Source organism: Ascaphus truei, chromosome 17 (genome assembly GCF_040206685.1).
Source record: "Ascaphus truei isolate aAscTru1 chromosome 17, aAscTru1.hap1, whole genome shotgun sequence".
In the NCBI taxonomy this organism is placed as follows: Eukaryota; Metazoa; Chordata; class Amphibia; order Anura; family Ascaphidae; genus Ascaphus; species Ascaphus truei.
This window is the reverse complement of record NC_134499.1, coordinates 25572271-25589737: the sequence shown is the minus strand read 5'-3', so window position 1 is coordinate 25589737 and position 17467 is coordinate 25572271. Positions and strand designations below refer to the sequence as shown.

Here is a 17467-nt window from a genome sequence, read left to right as displayed (position 1 = left end):
TCTCACTCATTTGGCTTCAGCTTTACCTGTTTGGTTTGGGTCTCACTTATTGGAAGGCAGTGTTACTCATTTATTATGTGTCACTCATTTGTTATGAGTCTCACTCACTTTAAGGCAGTGTCACTCAATTCTTGATCTGCCTTGTGTTGTTTCTTATGCCTCTCACTAATTTGTCTTGAGTCTCACTCAGTAGAAGGAAACCTAATCTAACTCATTGCAAAACTTGTAGCTTGCAAGCTCTTTTGATTAGGGACTCATTGGAGCTGTGAAACATCATGTATATGTAGCCCCAAAACTAGGGACTACTCGTGGTTAAGGGCCCAAAGGGTTAATTGTGTGGGGTCACACAGAGTTACTTCCCTTCCCATCATGTGCTACACTAGAGGGTGACTTGGCAGAGACTAAACCACACCCACTTGGTCTGGTGGTTACATCACCACTAGAGTATATATACTCAGCAAGAAGTTTCTAAAATCAGGTTTCTGGAGGAGTGACAGTGGAGGAGCCTCACTGTAAATTATGTTTAAGTGCATAGTAACTGTACTAAGGATGTTTTATCACATTTTTTATTTTCAGTTAAGGAACATGCCCTTTATAGTTAGAGCCCATAGCAATGAGGAAAACATTTTCTCTGACCAAAAGAGGAGCATGCGAGTGCTCAAGAGGGAGTTCTCACAATAGAAACTCAGGAGCAGAGTTGGATCGGGAGCTCCCTGGTGAAGTCCCGATTCAATAGGTATGGATGAGGCCGGCAGAATACAGAATGATGGGATACGGATTCCTGAGGATATAGTGTGTTCCCACCAACAGGTCCTCAGTAAACTCCTGATCTGTGGTATAGAAGAATGCAGTCCACAGTTAAGGGATACTGATCCCCAAGAATACAGTGTGTCCCCTGACCAGGGTCCACCAGATACATGGGCATTGAGGAACATATACAAGAGATTGTCAATGTAACATTATTAAAGGACACCAGTATAAGTACCTTCCCAGCCTGTGAGTGAGAGCTACCAAGGGGATGAATCCTAAAGAAGCCTAAGTATATTCCTAGTGTAGGAGTGAGAGGTACCAAGAGAAGAAGCACAGAATAACCATATTGTTTGACACCAGTTAATATCTATGTGAAACCTGCCCTTGTATGTGGAGCATTATCAACAGATGTGAATAAAGCTCTTTGTTTGCACGATAAAAGTTCCTGTCACTCTTCATTCTAACATCTGCATATCTACACCCAGCCTGCACAGATCCAGCACCATGCAAAGGTATGAGACACTGAGCACAGCCATGTAAAGAGCCAGGCAAGGAGGGTTATACAGGCATACCCCACATTAACGTACGCAATGGGACCGGAGCATGTATGTAAAGCGAAAATGTACTTAAAGTGAAGCACTATCTTTTCCCCACTTATCGATGCATGTACTGCACTGCAATCGTCATATACGTGCATAACTGATGTAAATAACGCATTTGTAACAGGCTCTATAGTCTCCCCGCTTGCGCACAGCTTCAGTACAGGTAGGGAGCTGGTATTGCTGTTCAGGACGTGCTGACAGGCGCATGCGTGAGCTGCCGTTTGCCTATTGGACGATATGTCCTTACTCGCGAGTGTACTTAAAGTGAGTGTCCTTAAACCGGGGTATGCCTGTATATAGAGTCAGTACATTGTAGCACATCAAAAATAACTATTAATATAAGCAATTTATATCAAAAGCAAAAAAAAGTCAACTGGATGTTTAAGGGATGTCATCCTCCAAGGGCTGAAATCAGTGAGATTTGTGGGGTTTGGATCACAATATGGCATTGAAGTGGTAAAGTACTGTGTTTTATCAGAGTGACTCAATTGAAGTCTATGACACTCTTGGTGCTACAAGTGAGTGAAACTTACAAAGCATCAGTGAGAGTTGACACGGCTGGATGTTTATTTACCGCAAATCTTCCACTCCAGTAAATTGCCTTCAGTGTCGGTTCTAAAAAAAACAAAAAGGCAACGAGAAATAGTGAGAAGCCAAACGTTGTGAACCTAGAGACTCTTTCTGTCACTGTCCTGCAAAGTGTTTTTGCCAAGATTGGAGTGATTCTCAATCATAATAATAATATTGTTTTTGTGTATGTTGCTGACAGTGTACGCAGTGCAGTACACAGAACTTTTCAGGCACCATGAGTTTACAATCTAAGTTTGGTGGATGAGTGACTTGCCCGAGGTCACAAGGAGCTGACATTTGTTATTTTAACTGGATTCACCCACTTCAAAAGCAGTGACACTACCACTGAGCCACTCCTCCAGCCCTTCAAATCATGCCACAAATCAGCTCAATTATGCTCTTTAGACTTCTGTATAACAATGTTTATACAATCTTTATGTTCAAAGAACAATACATCATGTGCGAAACGTGTTGAGGTATTGCTGTTATGTTGCAACGCAGCGTATCTCACGATTGACAGCATCACGTTCTTGCTGTGATGCGTTTCGCTCCTGCTATTTCTGTAGTTGCTAGTCGTGGTCCTGGGACCCAGTGCACCAGGTCCCAACACAATTCCATCCACAGATCCCCTGCTACTCGGAACGCAGAGCTGTGCCTACTTTTACTTACCCAATTCCAAGTTACTTCTGCTTGTTGTGTGTTTTGAATACAATTATCTGCAACTTAGCTCCGGTGCGCAGTGTCTTTGTGGGTGAACGCAGCGCACCCAGACGCCTTCTGCAAGGAGGAATTCTTCAATATAGAGGTTCCAACTTCATTTCTGAGGGAGAGCCTGCGCAATCAGGACTTTTTCACATACATACATACATCTACTATATATTTCTGAAAGCACTGTATGCCTGTCTGCGTGTCCTCTGTCCCTAGCGGCAATCGCATTGGGGCTTTGGCCCGTCACTCCGCCTCAGGCCAATGAGATGGCTCCCTTGGACCGCCCGCCCCCGCACACCTCTCATTGGCCTGAGGCGGAGTGATGGGCCAAAGGGGACACACACACAGGCCCCCCACACACAGGCCCTACGCACACAGGCCCCCCACACACAGGCCCACACACAGGGCGCTTTCTGCCGCCGCCGGCACCCGGGCAGCACATCGGGGGACCAAGCGGTCGGCCGGCGGCCGGGGGAGAGCAAGTCACGGGGAGCGGGGGGGGCCAGCCCCGAGTCACGGGGAGCAGGGGGGGGGGGCCAGCCCCGACTCACGGGGAGCGGGGGGGGCGAGCCCCGACTCACGGGGAGCGGGGGGGGCAAGCCCTGACTCACGAGGAGCGGGGGGGGCGAGCCCCGAGTCACGGGGAGCGGGGGGGGGGGGCGAGCCCCGAGTCACGGGGAGGGGGCGAGCCCCGAGTCACGGGGAGCGGGGGTGAGCCACGAGTCACGGGGGGGCGAGCCCCGAGTCACGGGGAACCAAGAAGGTGGAGCAGCCAGCGGGGGGACGGACGCCCGGGGGGGGGGGGGGGCATGCGCATACATAAATTATGACAATACATATGCCCCCTGCTCTCCACCCCCCCCTCACTCCCCTTTCCCCCCTTTCCCACCCCCACTCCCCTTTCCCACCCCCACTCCCCTTTCCCACCCCCACTCCCCTTTCCCACCTATCCCACCCCCACTCCCCTTTCCCCCCTTTCCCACCCCCACTCCCCTTTCCCCCCTTTCCCCCACTCTCCTTTCCCCCACTCCCCTTTTCCCCTCCGCTCCCCTTTCCCCCCCTCCGCTCCCCTTTCCCCCCTCCCCTTTCCCCCCCTCCCCTTTCCCCCCCTCCCCTTTCCCCCCTCTCCCCTTTCCCCCCCCTCCCCTTTCCCCCCCCTCCCCTTTCCCCTCCCCTTTCCCCCCCTCCCCTTTCCCCCCTCTCCCCTTTCCCCCCCTCCCCTTTCCCCCCCTCCCCTTTCCCCCCTCTCCCCTTTCCCCCCCGCTCCCCTTTCCCCCCCGCTCCCCTTTCCCCCCCTCCCCTTTCCGCCCCCCCCTCCCCTTTCCCCCTCCTCCGCTCCCCTTTCCCCCCCTCCGCTCCCCTTTCCCCCCCCTTCTGCTCCCCTTTCCCCACTCCGCTCCCCTTTCCCCTGCGCTCCCCTTTCCCCCCTGCTCCTCTTTCCCCCCCCCCCTCCGCTCCCCTTTCCCCCCCCCCTCCGCTCCCCTTTCCCCCCCCCTCCGCTCCCCTTTCCCCCCCCCGTCCGCTCCCCTTTCCCCCCCGTCCGCTCCCCTTTCCCCCCCTCCGCTCCCCTTTCCTCCCCCTCCGCTCCCCTTTCCCCCCCCCTCCGCTCCCCATTCCCCTTTCCCCTCCGCTCCCCTTTCCCCTCCCCCTCCGCTCCCCTTTCCCCTCCGCTCCCCTTTCCCCTCCGCTCCCCTTTCGCCCCCCTGCGCTCCCCTTTCCCCCCCCTGCGCTCCCCTTTCCCCCCCCTCCGCTCCCCTTCCCCCCCCCTCCGCTCCCCTTTCCCCCCCCCCCCTCCGCTGCCCTTTCCCCCCCCCTCCGCTCCCCTTTCCCCCCCTCCCTCCGCTCCCCTTTCCCCCCCCTCCGCTCCCCTTTCCCCCCCCCTCCGCTCCCCTTTCCCCCCCCCCTCCGCTCCCCTTTCCCCCCCCCCTCCGCTCCCCTTTCCCCCCCCCCCTCCGCTCCCCAATTACGCATTTACATCCCGGGCAACGCCGGGTCTCTCAGCTAGTACATAATAAATTTGGGATTGTGTTTGCAAATAAAAAGTAGCAGTAGTCTATCCCGTAGCACCAAAACTCTTCTATATTTGCTTTTGTAGGCACTGTGCAAAGATGATGTTGTAACCCTTCCCTTTTATCCCTTTTGTTTAAAATACATCATTAGTAAACATTGCCCTAAAGCATTTGTAACGATTACTATTATATACCATTTGCACATCACAAAAGAAGGCTGAAAATATTAGTAGGGGTGTATCAACCTATATACATGACTATTACAATAGTGACTTAATTCTGCATTATCGTCTTCTTCACAAATGTAGGGCGTTACTGCTCTAGTGCCAATCGGGGAGCTATCACGCAGCCATTGACTTAAGCGGGGTGGGGCCTGCTGGTAGAGTGAAGGGTAGCACACTGGGATACTTGTCCTCGCTCTCTCACCCCCCCGTGGCGGCCCTGCCTCAATCGGCACTATTGTTAGCATCATGTGCTGGAGTTTCAGTATAATGAAAACATCCGCCCATGTAACAGTCTCTACCATATTTTATAATGTAATCGTTTTGCAAATATAGGCACAAATATATCCATGTGAATGCACAAGATAAATATGATGGGCCTCATCATACATACTGATTAGTGTAGATAGTGTAGGTCGGCCAACTCCAGTCTTCAAGGGCCACCAACAGACCAATTTTTAAGGTTATCCCTGCTTCAGCACAGGTGGCTCAGTCAATGACTGAGCCATTGATGGAGACACTTGTGCTGAAGCAGGGATATCCCTAATACCTGGCTTGTTGGTGGCCCTTGAGGACTGGAGTTGGCCAGCCTTGGTGTAGAGGTTAAAAAGAGACACAAAGGGGGTAATTCTATATATGCCTGAAGCTTTTTTCGTACGAACATTCACACTGACTTCAACAGCCGCTTTGGAGTATATAGACTAAGGCCCATAGCCTCAATTACATGTAATGCAACAATTACAAAGTGTAGATGAGAAGAGTAATAAAGCAGATTTTAGGCAGTAATTATGGTTGCCAGTTTTAGGAGCCTACTGTACGTAAATACTGTTTTACATCATTATTTCACTGTGAATTTTTAAGCAAAAGTTCCATTTTAACATCTCTTTGTTGTTGGAGACAATTATTTAGCAGTAAATTATAACTAGGATGAATAGCAATTGTGAAAAATTAATTGTAAGCAATTTGGAGCTGTGATCATAGCGCATGCAAATTATATGTAAAGCATTTTATAAACTGGCAACAACATAATAAAAAAAATAACATTGCAAGTGTTGTTAAATAATACCAAATGTTAAGACTTACTTTCTAAGGTATCTTTGTAAATGATATATAAGGAAAATATTATATTTCACATTATTTCTTCTCTGTTTAACATGCTTTTCTTTTACATTATGTGTATATATATATCTATCTATTCATATATATACACACACACACACACACACACGTGAAATGTATTGACTAAATATTTCGAAATGTCAGTCCGGGACCCAGAGGAAGAGGAGCGCGGCCGTGTGCAAGGTGAGTACACGCAGGGGAATGGGTTATTTACCGCGGCCCTGACTCACCCTGCCCTTTGCCCCCCCCTTCCCTCCCTGCCCCCCTGCCCTTTGCCCCCCCCCTGCCCTCTGCCCTTTGCCCCCCCTGCCCTCCCTCTCCCTGCCCTTTGCCCCCCCTGCCCTCCCTGCCCTTTGCCCCCTGCCCTCCCTCCCAATGCCCTTTGCCCCCTGCCCTCCCTCCCAATGCCCTTTGCCCCTTGCCCTCCCTCCCTCTGCCCTTGCCCCCTGCCCTCCCTCCCCCTGCCCCCTGCCCTCTCTCCCCCTGCCCTTTGCCCCCTGCCCTTCCACGCCCCTCCCCCCCTCCACCCTTCCACGCCCCTCCCCCCCCCCCCCCTCCGCCCTTCCACTCCATACCCCCTGCCCTTCCACGCCCCTCCCCCCCTCCACCCTTCCACGCCCCTCCCCCCCCCCCCTCCGCCCTTCCACGCCCGGGCAACGCCGGGTATACCAGCTAGTGTATATATATATATATATTAAATGATACTACTGAGATCTTTGACACGACACTCACGTGAAACAAAACCATAAACTGAGAATTCCAGCATCAATACCACGTTGGCTTTAAAACTGAAATATGAATCCAAGAAACATCTGGTTTATTGAAAGTACTTTGGAAAGATCACTGCAGCTCCAATAAGTTCTAGAGAAGAGCTCAGCAAACAGCAAACAGCATGCCACAGCTGTCAGGGACCACATCACATCTTTATACAGTACTTATCAGAAAAGGAGCAAAGTACTTATCTGTGCATGTGCACGTGGGTTGTTAGTTTTATTACGTTTTGTCAGAAGGAGTTAACAACGTTTGCAAGGTTCAGTAAAGACCCTATGTAAAGTTGACAGTAAATTATACTCAGAAATTTAGACCAGCAGATGAAATACAATTATGTCAATTCCAGATTTCTAAATTCAACTACTAGCCTTGAGTGAACCCAAAGAATCATTTGACAGCTTGCTCTTATCTGAATGTATTATCACAAACAGGGCAAGTTTTGAACCAGTTTCTCCAGTTTAAAATTAATCTTTGGAAAATAAAACCCTGATATATGAAGAAGAAAAAAAATGCCTTTGGGTGTGCTGCACCTATTTGTGCTCAAAGGTGATTATTAAATGTTTTCCTTTAAAAAAATAATAATTATTATTATGTAAGGGGGTCACCCCCGGTTCCCCTGATCTTCCTTTGCCCCCTGCCTTACCCTTGTGGCAGTGGGGGAAGGGGACGGCGACTTCTCCCGGTGGGCGCCACCATCTTGGTTGTGGCGCGAGGTTCGCGCAATGCGCAAACGTTGGCAAGGGTACGGGTGGCCATTACAAGTGTGCAGGAGCTCTGGGAAGTTGCGCAGGCGCAGTTAAGTGTAGCGGCGGCCATTACAGCTTCGCACAGGCGCAGTAGAGATCGCGCACGCGGTCCCCATAGGAAAGAGGTCCTGAGTGGACTACATCTCCCAGCAGCCTCTGGGGAATGCCCTATGATCCATGTCACCTGCAGCCAGCCAGCCACTGAGACTTGCAGATTCTCTGCAGCAGGGAATTGGATACAATGTTGTGTGCAGACAGGGATTGTTCAGTCAGGCTGAGGACACAGAGGGGGAAAGAAGGGGGGCAGAGAGCTGCGAGCTTATGCCCTAGGCCAGAAATCCCCAGGCTAGAGTTGAGGCCCTGACTCCCCACTAGTGAGAGTGGGTGTTCATAGGGACAGGCCCTTAGGTAAGGACCCTGTGCCCCTTCAGCTGTGTGCTAGGCAGCTGTGTGCTAGTGACAGATCCTGTGCAGTTCATTAGTGTATGGAGAGAGAGACCCTGTGCAGTTCCTAGTGCAGGGACCAGTGATAGTGTTGCTGCATGTTCCTGTAAGCTGTATTGCCGATACAGAGACTGTCCTTATGGTGGGACATTCGGCTGGACACCATCCACGCGGAGGTACAGATCAGCGCTGGACCAAGCGGCGCCGGTAGATCCTTTGCGAAGACACCCAGGTGTAGAGACACCTGGGCAGGTATTTACAACCTTCCACACGTGCACCAACTTTAACTTGCTCCTCACATGTGACAGGCCTATTCACACACTTGGGTGGGCTTGGACTGTTTGGACACAGGGTTGTGAAGGGGGTGTAAGGTTATAGCCCAGTTAGGGGCAAGGTTATAGTTGCCAGCTAGTGGCAGAGGGTGGTACATATATCTTGTTGTGTATTGCTGATATATGTGTTAAGTTACATTCTGCATATAGTAAAGACCGTTGCTATTTCACATCCAGTGTATGTGTTCATTTGTATGTGTCCTGCGAGGAACAACTCCCGCTCTGCTGGGAGCCATCGCAGGTGGAGGTGCTGCACCATATAGTAGTAGTAAGAGTAATTCATCCTAGGTTCCCCGTGGCGGAAGCTCAGCCCTCCTGGTTGCCAAACAGGTACAGCACCACACTGATAAGTAGTCAGATACACCTACCCACCTCAATCTCACTTAGGGTGGGGGTAAGAGGGCTACAATTATAATTATACTAAGCTTTCTTATATACATGCATTTATAGTAAGCTTTTGGGAAGTGTACACATTTCTCCATTCTTCTTACAGGAAGTCATTGTTTTGCTATTTATAAACTGATGAAGAAGAGACCTGCGAGGTTTCAAAAGCTCTGAAAACAGTAGTAAATCTATAATGAGACCTCTTTTTGATCCATGAAAATATATTGCAGGCAGCATTAATGTTTTGTACCATTCAGGCTCCTACTGGTGGAATAAAATATATGTATGATATATACTAATATACATGTACAGTATATATTAGATAAGGCTGTCAGCTGGTGAGTACAGTCCCGCAGATAGCTTTCCCATGCCCCAGGACTAGAGTCGGTGGCCTAGCGAGACCCCCTCTCCCCCCCAAACTCACACCCCCATCTCTCCCCTTCATCTCATCCTCTCCCTCTCTCTCCCACACCCACCTGTCCCCTCTAACCCATCCTCTCCCTCTCCCCCACCTCTCTCTCTCTACCACACTCCCACCCCTCTCTCTCTCTCTCTATCTCACCCGCCCCTCTCCCAGACCCCTCTCTTTCTCTCCCACAACAACCCCCTCTCCCCCACCCACGCCCTCTCTCCCCTCCAACTCATCCTCCCTCTCTCCCACACTTCCACCCCCTCTCTCCCACATGCCCACCTCCTTCTCTCCCCCACCCCCACCCTCCTCTCTCTCTCCCTCCCTCCTCTCTCTCTCCCTCCCTCCCCAACCCGGCAGCCGGACGCGGATGTTGGACTTGATCTCTGGCCAGGCCCAACTTCCAGCGCCAGCCAGCCGGGCCCACTGAAGCCACCGGGTCCAGGATAGTTGTCCCAGCTCTCCCTCCCTGTTGGTGCCACTGAGTGAGTACAGCCAGTGAGTACAGAACAGCCAGAACAGCCAGTGAGTACAGTACAGCCAGTGAGTACAGAACAGCCAGTGAGTACAGAACAGCCAGTACAGCCAGTGAGTACAGAACAGCCAGTGAGTACAGTACAGCCAGTGAGTACAGTACAGCCAGTGAGTACAGAACAGCCAGTGAGTACAGAACAGCCAGTACAGCCAGTGAGTACAGAACAGCCAGTGAGTACAGTACAGCCAGTGAGTACAGAACAGCCAGTGAGTACAGTACAGCCAGTGAGTACAGAACAGCCAGTGAGTACAGCCAGTGAGTACAGTATAGCCAGTGTGTCACACAGAGAAAAGAGGGAAACTGGCGCACAGTCCAATGAAGTGGGTCCCAGGAATAAACAAAATAAATTATTTATTGATGTGTAAACATCCAACAAACGGAAGAGAGCAACCTCCTACGCGTTTCGAACAGTAGGAATTTCCCAGAATCCCTTGCTGCAGTGGAAATGCTGTGTGCTGGGTGATAATGGTGAAAGGCTGAGTTGCAGACCTGTCTAAGACATGCAAATGAGCATACAGGAATATTTCCATTTGAGATATATATATATATATATATATATATATATATATATATATACATATACACATACACACACATACATATATATATATATATTCACAAGATGGCCGCACACTAGGTAGAGCACCTGTACAGGCAAATGTGGTGCAAGGTAGATAGGGGAACTATACGTTAGTAAGGGTCATGTTAGTGATCCAAAATATCAGCACGTCACAGGAGTGGAAAAAATTGAGTATTTATTTCATCCAACAAGCAAACATTTAGCCAGATGTTCCCTCCCCCATTCACCCTCCACCCCTCCCCCCCCTCACCCCTCCCCCCCCCTCACCCCTCCCCCCCCCTCACCCCCCTCCCTCACCCCCCTCCCTCACCCCCCTCCCTCACCCCCCTCCTCCCTCACCCCCCCTCCCCCCTCCATCACCCCCCCCTCCCCCCTCCATCACCCCCCCCCCTCCCCCCTCCCTCACCCCCCCTCCCCCCTCCCTCACCCCCCCCTCCCCCCTCCCTCACCCCCCCCTCCCCCCTCCCTCACCCCCCCCTCCCCCTCTCCTCCCCCTCCCCCCTCCCCCTCTCCTCCCTGAAGAAGGTCCCCCTGGCAATGTTTGCTTGTTGGACTAAATAAATACTCTATTTTTTTCCACTCCTGGGCTGTGCTGGTATTTTGGCTCACTAACGTGACCCTTACTGATATATATATATATATATATATATATATATATATATCTACACTGTGTATAGATATACTGGGTAAGATGGGCACTTCCCGGGTGCTCAGTTATGAAGTGTTGTCATAGGACTTTTAACCATTTAAACATGTTTTGTTTGGAGAATCAATGTTTCAGTCCTCATTTGGCAACTTGCTTGAGAGCATTGACACCATTTATACCTCCGGAGGAACGCTGAGGAAATCTAAAATGAATAGCGTGAAAAACGCCAGCTGTGGACAGGTTGCTAAGCAACATATTGTAAACAACACAAGTGAAGAAGAGTACATGAGTGTGTACATGTTACACTGTAATCAGCAGGTATATACAAAGTAATGCATGCTAAAAATAACATTCAAAGCAAACAATGCCTTATATTCAAAGGTCTGTTACCAGACAGGGATACAGTGTCACAGATACGGCCAAATTACATGCAAGATTCAAAGTCATAACACTCTCCCAACTGAATATATTACTCATGAGTCCATGTACACAATGTGTTACATATCCATACCGCTCATAGGTAAATGCTACAAAGTAGGGCAATAAGGAAACCAATGAGGTATTTAAGCATGTAATATCATTCAGTGTTGACTTAAAGTGCTTAATCCATATTATGTCAGATACCTCAATAAGTAGTATGTAATGAACTGAAAGTATTAGGCACCCACTAGTGTTAACATCCACATAAAGTGTCCACGCAAAATAGCAGTGAGCATTTGCTCGCCTCTCCTTAGTCCATATAAAGTACCCAGAGCATTAATACACCTAAAATGTGCAGTTCAATTCATTGACTCCATAGGGAACTATTTGCTGAAGTCCCATAGGGACTATTGGTACTCTGCTATGTACTGGTGTGTGTACACTCCCCAGTATCACTCTGCACTTCTTGAGACTGCATATAGGGGAGACTGTGAGCTCAGTGAGAGCCCAGGCCTTTCCTACGCCGTGTTCCATCTGTGCGATTTGCATTAGTCTAGAGCACATAAAAATAGCACTTGTGGGTTCCGTACATTTACATGTCTCAGACAGGCCTGCAACCCTGTCTTTCCCCATTATCTCTTAGCATACAATGCTTCTACTGCAGCCGGTAATTCTGGGTAATGACATGCAAATGAGCACTCACATTGAGTGGATAAAACACATCATATAGGGGGCTAAACTGATCAATGGAGAGGGTTATGATAACCACCGATACAGATACTGATTTCTACAGTGTCAGCCTTCAGTTTCATCTCTACTGGTGTATTTCCAGTACAAATACCATCTACTCATCTTATTACCTGTTCACCCCAAGCAAGGGGGACAGACTTCCACAGCTATTTTGTGCACACTTTTTATATAGACGCCAGCATCTGTTGCTGTGTGCATCTCCTCATATTACCACCGTTTCAAATACTAATACAAATAAGCGCTTGGAACTTTATATGGACTAAGAAGAGGCAAGCAGACTAACTGCGATTGTGTGTGGTCTCTTAATATGGATGCTATCACTAGTGTGTGCCTTTAATACTTTTAATCCCCTACATACTTAAGTACTCATTTAAATATCTGACGTACTGGCGGATTAGTGCAAGTCCTTGTTGCCCTACTTTGCAGCATTAACCTATGGGAGGTATGAATTTGTAACACCAGTGTTGTAAATGAACTTATAATATATTCAATGGCCGTTGGTGCAGTGTTATGACTTTGAATCTTGCATGTAACTGGTGCTCTAAGTTGGCCAGATCTGTGACCTTGTCTCCCTGTCTGAGGGTAAAAATGGTGTGTACTTTGTATATAAGGCTAAGGCCCCGCTCCCTGCAGATAGGCGGCGCGCTGACAGGCACAGACCGCGATATGTGGTCTGTAGGGAGCCGTGGCGGAAGTGGGGGGAGGCGTGCTTTGAGCGGAGGGACCCGCTTCCTCCCCCCCCCCCTCCTTTGGGCTCAGTCTCCCGGGCTGCAGGAGGGAGCTGCTGCGGGCTGCTGTAAGGTAAGCAGCTCCCGCTCCCTCCCCCTTCCCCCTCCTCACACACGCTGATACACACACACACACACCACCCCCTACCTTGTGTAGGAAGCTGTCTGACAGCTCCCGCCGCTTATAGGCTCATCAGCGCACCACGTGACGCGTCACCGCTCGGGATCACAATTTTCTTGCATCCCCTGGCGGCTGACGCGTCACAGCGCGTAGTGAGCCGTGCAGCGAGGGGGGACTGGGACCTGCTCAGAAGGATTCCCCTGCTGGTGGGGAACGCTCACGCGGCCGCCCGCGCCGCCGGTCCCAGCCCTTAGGCTGGTATAGTGTACTTTGAATTTTATTTCTAGCATGTGTTACTTTGTATATACTGTACCTGCTCGTTACATTGTAACAAGGATCACATGGACAGAGCTAAGCAAGTGCAACAAGGGGGGCCTAGTCCAATACAGGTAGTCCTGTCAGCAGGGCCGCCAACATAGTTACATAGTAGATGAGGTTGAAAAAAGACATACGTCCATCAAGTTCAACCTATGCTAAATTTAGACAACAGATACTTTATCCTTTATCTATACTTACTTGTTGATCCAGAGGAAGGCAAACAAAAAAAACCCAGAGTCATATCATCCAATGATATCTCATAATGGGAACAATTAATTCCTTCCTGACTCCAAGAATTGGCAATCTGATTAATCCCTGGATCAACATCTTTCCAATGTATACTTATTTGGTATATCCCTGTATACCTTTCCTATCTAAAAAGATGTCCAACCTTTTTTTGAACAAATCTATTGTATCTGCCATCAGTCTCCATGGGTAATGAATTCCACATTTTAACTGCCCTTACTGTAAAGAACCCTTTCCTTTGTTGCTGGTGAAATCTACTTTCCTCCACCTTAAGGCATGGCCCTGAGTCCTTTGTGCTGCCCGTGGGATGAATAATTATTTTGAAAGCTCCTTGTATTGTCCCCGAATATATTTGTATATAGTTATCATATCCCCTCTTAGACGCCTCTTTTCCAATGTAAACAGAAATCGTGGGGCCCAGGAAAAACATTTTAAGCAGCCCACCTCCCTGTGTCGGCGGTATTGCAAGCCGCCCCTCCCCCCATTTCACACCTCACGAGACCCCTCTCTTCCCCCCTCCTCTTCCCACCCCCCTTCCCATGTATTTCTCTCCCTTCTGTCTCACCCCCTCTCACTCTCCCACCGCGCATGTATTTCTCTCCCCTGCGTCTCCCTCTTTTCCTCACTCACCCCCTCTCCTCTCCCTCCGTAAAGTCAATTACCCTATGCTCGCTCATTCCCTCCCCCTTACACAATTCCCCCCACAAGATATATACCCAAAAACTTCCCACCCCCAATGCAAAAAACTTCCCACCCCCAAATAAATACAAAAAAAATCCCCACCCCCCCAAATATATACAACCACCCCTCAAATGCATACAAAAAAACTCACCTTCCCAATCCATATAAAAAAAACCAATACATATAACCCCCCCATACACACACACACACACACACACACACACACACACACAAAAACCTCCCCAATCCATATAAAAAATACCCCAACCCATATAAAGATACCCTGAAGCCCCCCAATACATATAAAAATGCCTCCAAGCCCCCCCAATACATATACAGATTTCCCCAAGCCCACAATACATATACAAATTCCCCCAAGCCCCCCAATACATATACAAATTCCCCCAAGCCCCCCAATACATATATACATTTCCCCAAGTGCCCCAATACAAATACAAATTCCCCCAAGCCCCCCAATACATATACAAATTCCCCCAAGCCCCCCAATAATATACAAATTCCCCCAAGCCCCCCAATACATATACAAATTCCCCCAAGCCCCCCAATACATATACAAATTCCCCCAAGCCCCCCAATAATATACAAATTCCCCCAAGCCCCTCAATACATATAAAAAATCCCCCAAGCCCCCCAATAATATACAAATTCCACCAAGCCCCCCAATACAAATACAAATTCCCCCAAGCACCCCAATACATATAAAAAATCCCCCAAGCCCCCCAATAATATACAAATTCCCCCAAGCCCCCCAATACATATACAAATTCCCCCAAGCCCCCCAATACATATAAAAATACCCTCAAGCACATAAAAAAAGACCAGGCCGGGTCCAGTGCATGTGGGGGCCCGGCGGCTGGCACTGCAAGTTGGGCTCGACCTCTGGCTAGGCCGGCTGCTGGTGATCTCGCTGCCGGACCCCAACTCTCCCTTCAGCAGCAGCCTGCATGCCTCTATCCCTCTGTCCCACGCCAAGCTTCTGACAGGCCTCCCTCATGCCGTCGCGCGCCAAAAGCAGAGAGCGCTGACGTCAGAGCGGCCGTCGGCGTGGGACAGTCATGCAGGCTGCTGCTAAGGGAGAGCTGGGGTCCGGCCGCGAGAGTAGTGGCAGACGGACCTGGCCAGAGGTCGGGCCCAACTTGCAGTGCCGGCCTGCCGGCCAGGCCCCCCCCGGCTCACCGGGCCCGGGACGCCAACCCCGGCAGACCCACCCTTTTGGCGGGCCTGCCTGTAAGCAACAAGTGTATGCACCTCCCAGGAGTGTTAACAGAAGATACCCAGGGAAGAAATATGTATAGAGTGATACCAGTGAGAAAAAAAGATGTTTCCACGGAAAAAAACTTATTTCTAGTGCAGGTGATAAAAGTGATCAAATATAAGGGTAAACAAAAATACACCCCATTTGTTAAATGCGTGTTGCTGCTCCAAAAAAAACCTTTCCAGGGCCAAAAACCCAGAATAAAGAACAAAACAGGAGTGCTGCTCTCGTGGAATATGTGGAGAGAAAAAAAAACACAAAATAGTGCAACACCGTATCTCATATATATTATGTATCTAAATATCTGCTCCTATCACACGCAGGGAGCGCTTCCTTCCTCATCCCATCTCCATGACAACCGTACACGCACTAACAGCCTGGAGCCGTCACTCGGCAGCCCAGCTTCACTTCTCTGCAATCACCGCGCTTATAATGTGTCCCGCCCTTCCCTCCTCGCTGCAGCCAATCACCCCTCAGGTTAAATCAGACATGGCTCCTGATTGGTCAGAGGGCGTTTTTGTTGTTGTAATCCCCTCCCCAGTACCAATCAGAGGCCTCATGTTTGAGCGCGTGTGGAGCCACGTGTTGACCCGGAAGTACGAAGCTGGCAGCGTGTCATGTGAGAAGCATCTTGCTCAGGTAACACGTGTGTGGCTGCGGAGAAGTATTAGTGCATCTCGTCTCTGTGTATGAGCGTCACTGCATTTTTATAGTAGTCTGCTTGGGAACGTGATGATTTTCATGTGAGATCTCCTCTCTAGACATAGTATATGTTTCACCTCTAGACATAGTACTATATATGTTTTGACCTCTAGACATAGTACTGTATATGGTTTCACCTCTAGACATAGTACTGTATATGTTTTCACCTCTAGACATAGTACTGTATATGTTTTCACCTCTAGATATAGTACTGTATATGTTTTCACCTCTAGACATAGTACTGTATATGTTTTCACCTCTAGACATAGTACTGTATATGTTTTCACCTCTAGACATAGTACTGTATATGTTTTCACCTCTAGACATAGTATATGTTTTCACCTCACACACCCCGTATTGATGTGGAAGACTAATTTTTGGTGGTGTGAGACTTGCATTGAGTTTATATTAAGAGACATCGGCAGTTTGAAGAGATTTGTCTACCGACTTAACAGTTTTAGGCCGCGCTTATAGTGACAGCGACGCGGCGTCGTGTGCGCTTATAGTAAGTGCGACGCGACAGCTTTGTCGCGATCGCTGGAAATCATCTCAATTTGATTTTTCCAGCGACCGTAGCCTGACATCACCGTCGCCGGCACTATAAGCTTAGGGAAGTTGGGCCCAGTCCTAGTAAGAAAATGATATATTTTTTATTTACTCTAGATTGTAAGCTCTCCCATGCAAGGCTCCCCTCGTTACTTTTTTGTATCTGTTCACACTTGTTTGTCTCTCTTTGGTATGTTATTCTGTTTATGTAATATACTTAACTCTATACCCCCCATTGTACTGCACTGTGGAATATGTTTGTGCTTTACAAATAAAAAATAATTGACAAAAATAAAGCAAATTCAGAGTACTTCTGGGTGGTGGGCCACTGGGAATTGAATACCAGGAGTTTCTCTGTTTAACTGCTCTGCTAGTTGACAGGTATGTTGCAGAAAGCACTTTCACTAGCAGTGTTTTGATTTACTAAGACTATTGGTCATCTTGTAAGAATATCATATTTTCAAACATAATCAGATCTGGGTTTTGAAGAAAAAAAAGCTTGTTTTATGTGTTTTGAGAAAAAAGGCACCAATTTGGTGAATGGTCATATCCTTTATTTCTCAAGGGGGTGGAAATACAAAATAGCAGATGAGGGACATTGAATGTAACATGAAGCCATTCAAGTGGTATTGGCGTCTAACAATATTATGTGCATTACATAATTTAATTCAGAAGTGAGAGGCTGCTAAGAGTTCCTGGGTCAGAGTATATAGATTACCATAAAAATGACAAACTGCAGACACATGACCCAACCTGCCAGCCTATCTTAAAAATATAGCAACATCGTCTTTTATTTAATAAATATTTAAAAACAGGCAAGGTATATTGTAGAAATGTTCTTTTAGTCAAGAAC

General features: G+C 48.7%; 2 long non-coding RNA genes across 3 annotated transcripts; one reads left to right on the top strand and one right to left on the bottom strand.

Moving 5' to 3' along the window:
* Window positions 1–592: 592 nt before the first annotated feature.
* Window positions 593–15083, bottom strand: LOC142468489 (uncharacterized). 2 transcript variants are annotated; one of them, XR_012788664.1, is made up of 3 exons: window positions 14989–15083; window positions 1886–1967; window positions 593–830 (listed from the first exon to the last, which is right to left on the bottom strand). It is a non-coding gene; the product is annotated as an uncharacterized LOC142468489 (long non-coding RNA). The 2 variants fall into 2 exon arrangements; XR_012788665.1 differs by lacking the exon at window positions 14989–15083 and adding an exon at window positions 2592–2889.
* LOC142468490 (uncharacterized) lies at window positions 12713–16564 on the top strand. The gene is made up of 2 exons (XR_012788666.1): window positions 12713–12797; window positions 15908–16564. It is a non-coding gene; the product is annotated as an uncharacterized LOC142468490 (long non-coding RNA).
* Window positions 16565–17467: the final 903 nt, after the last annotated feature.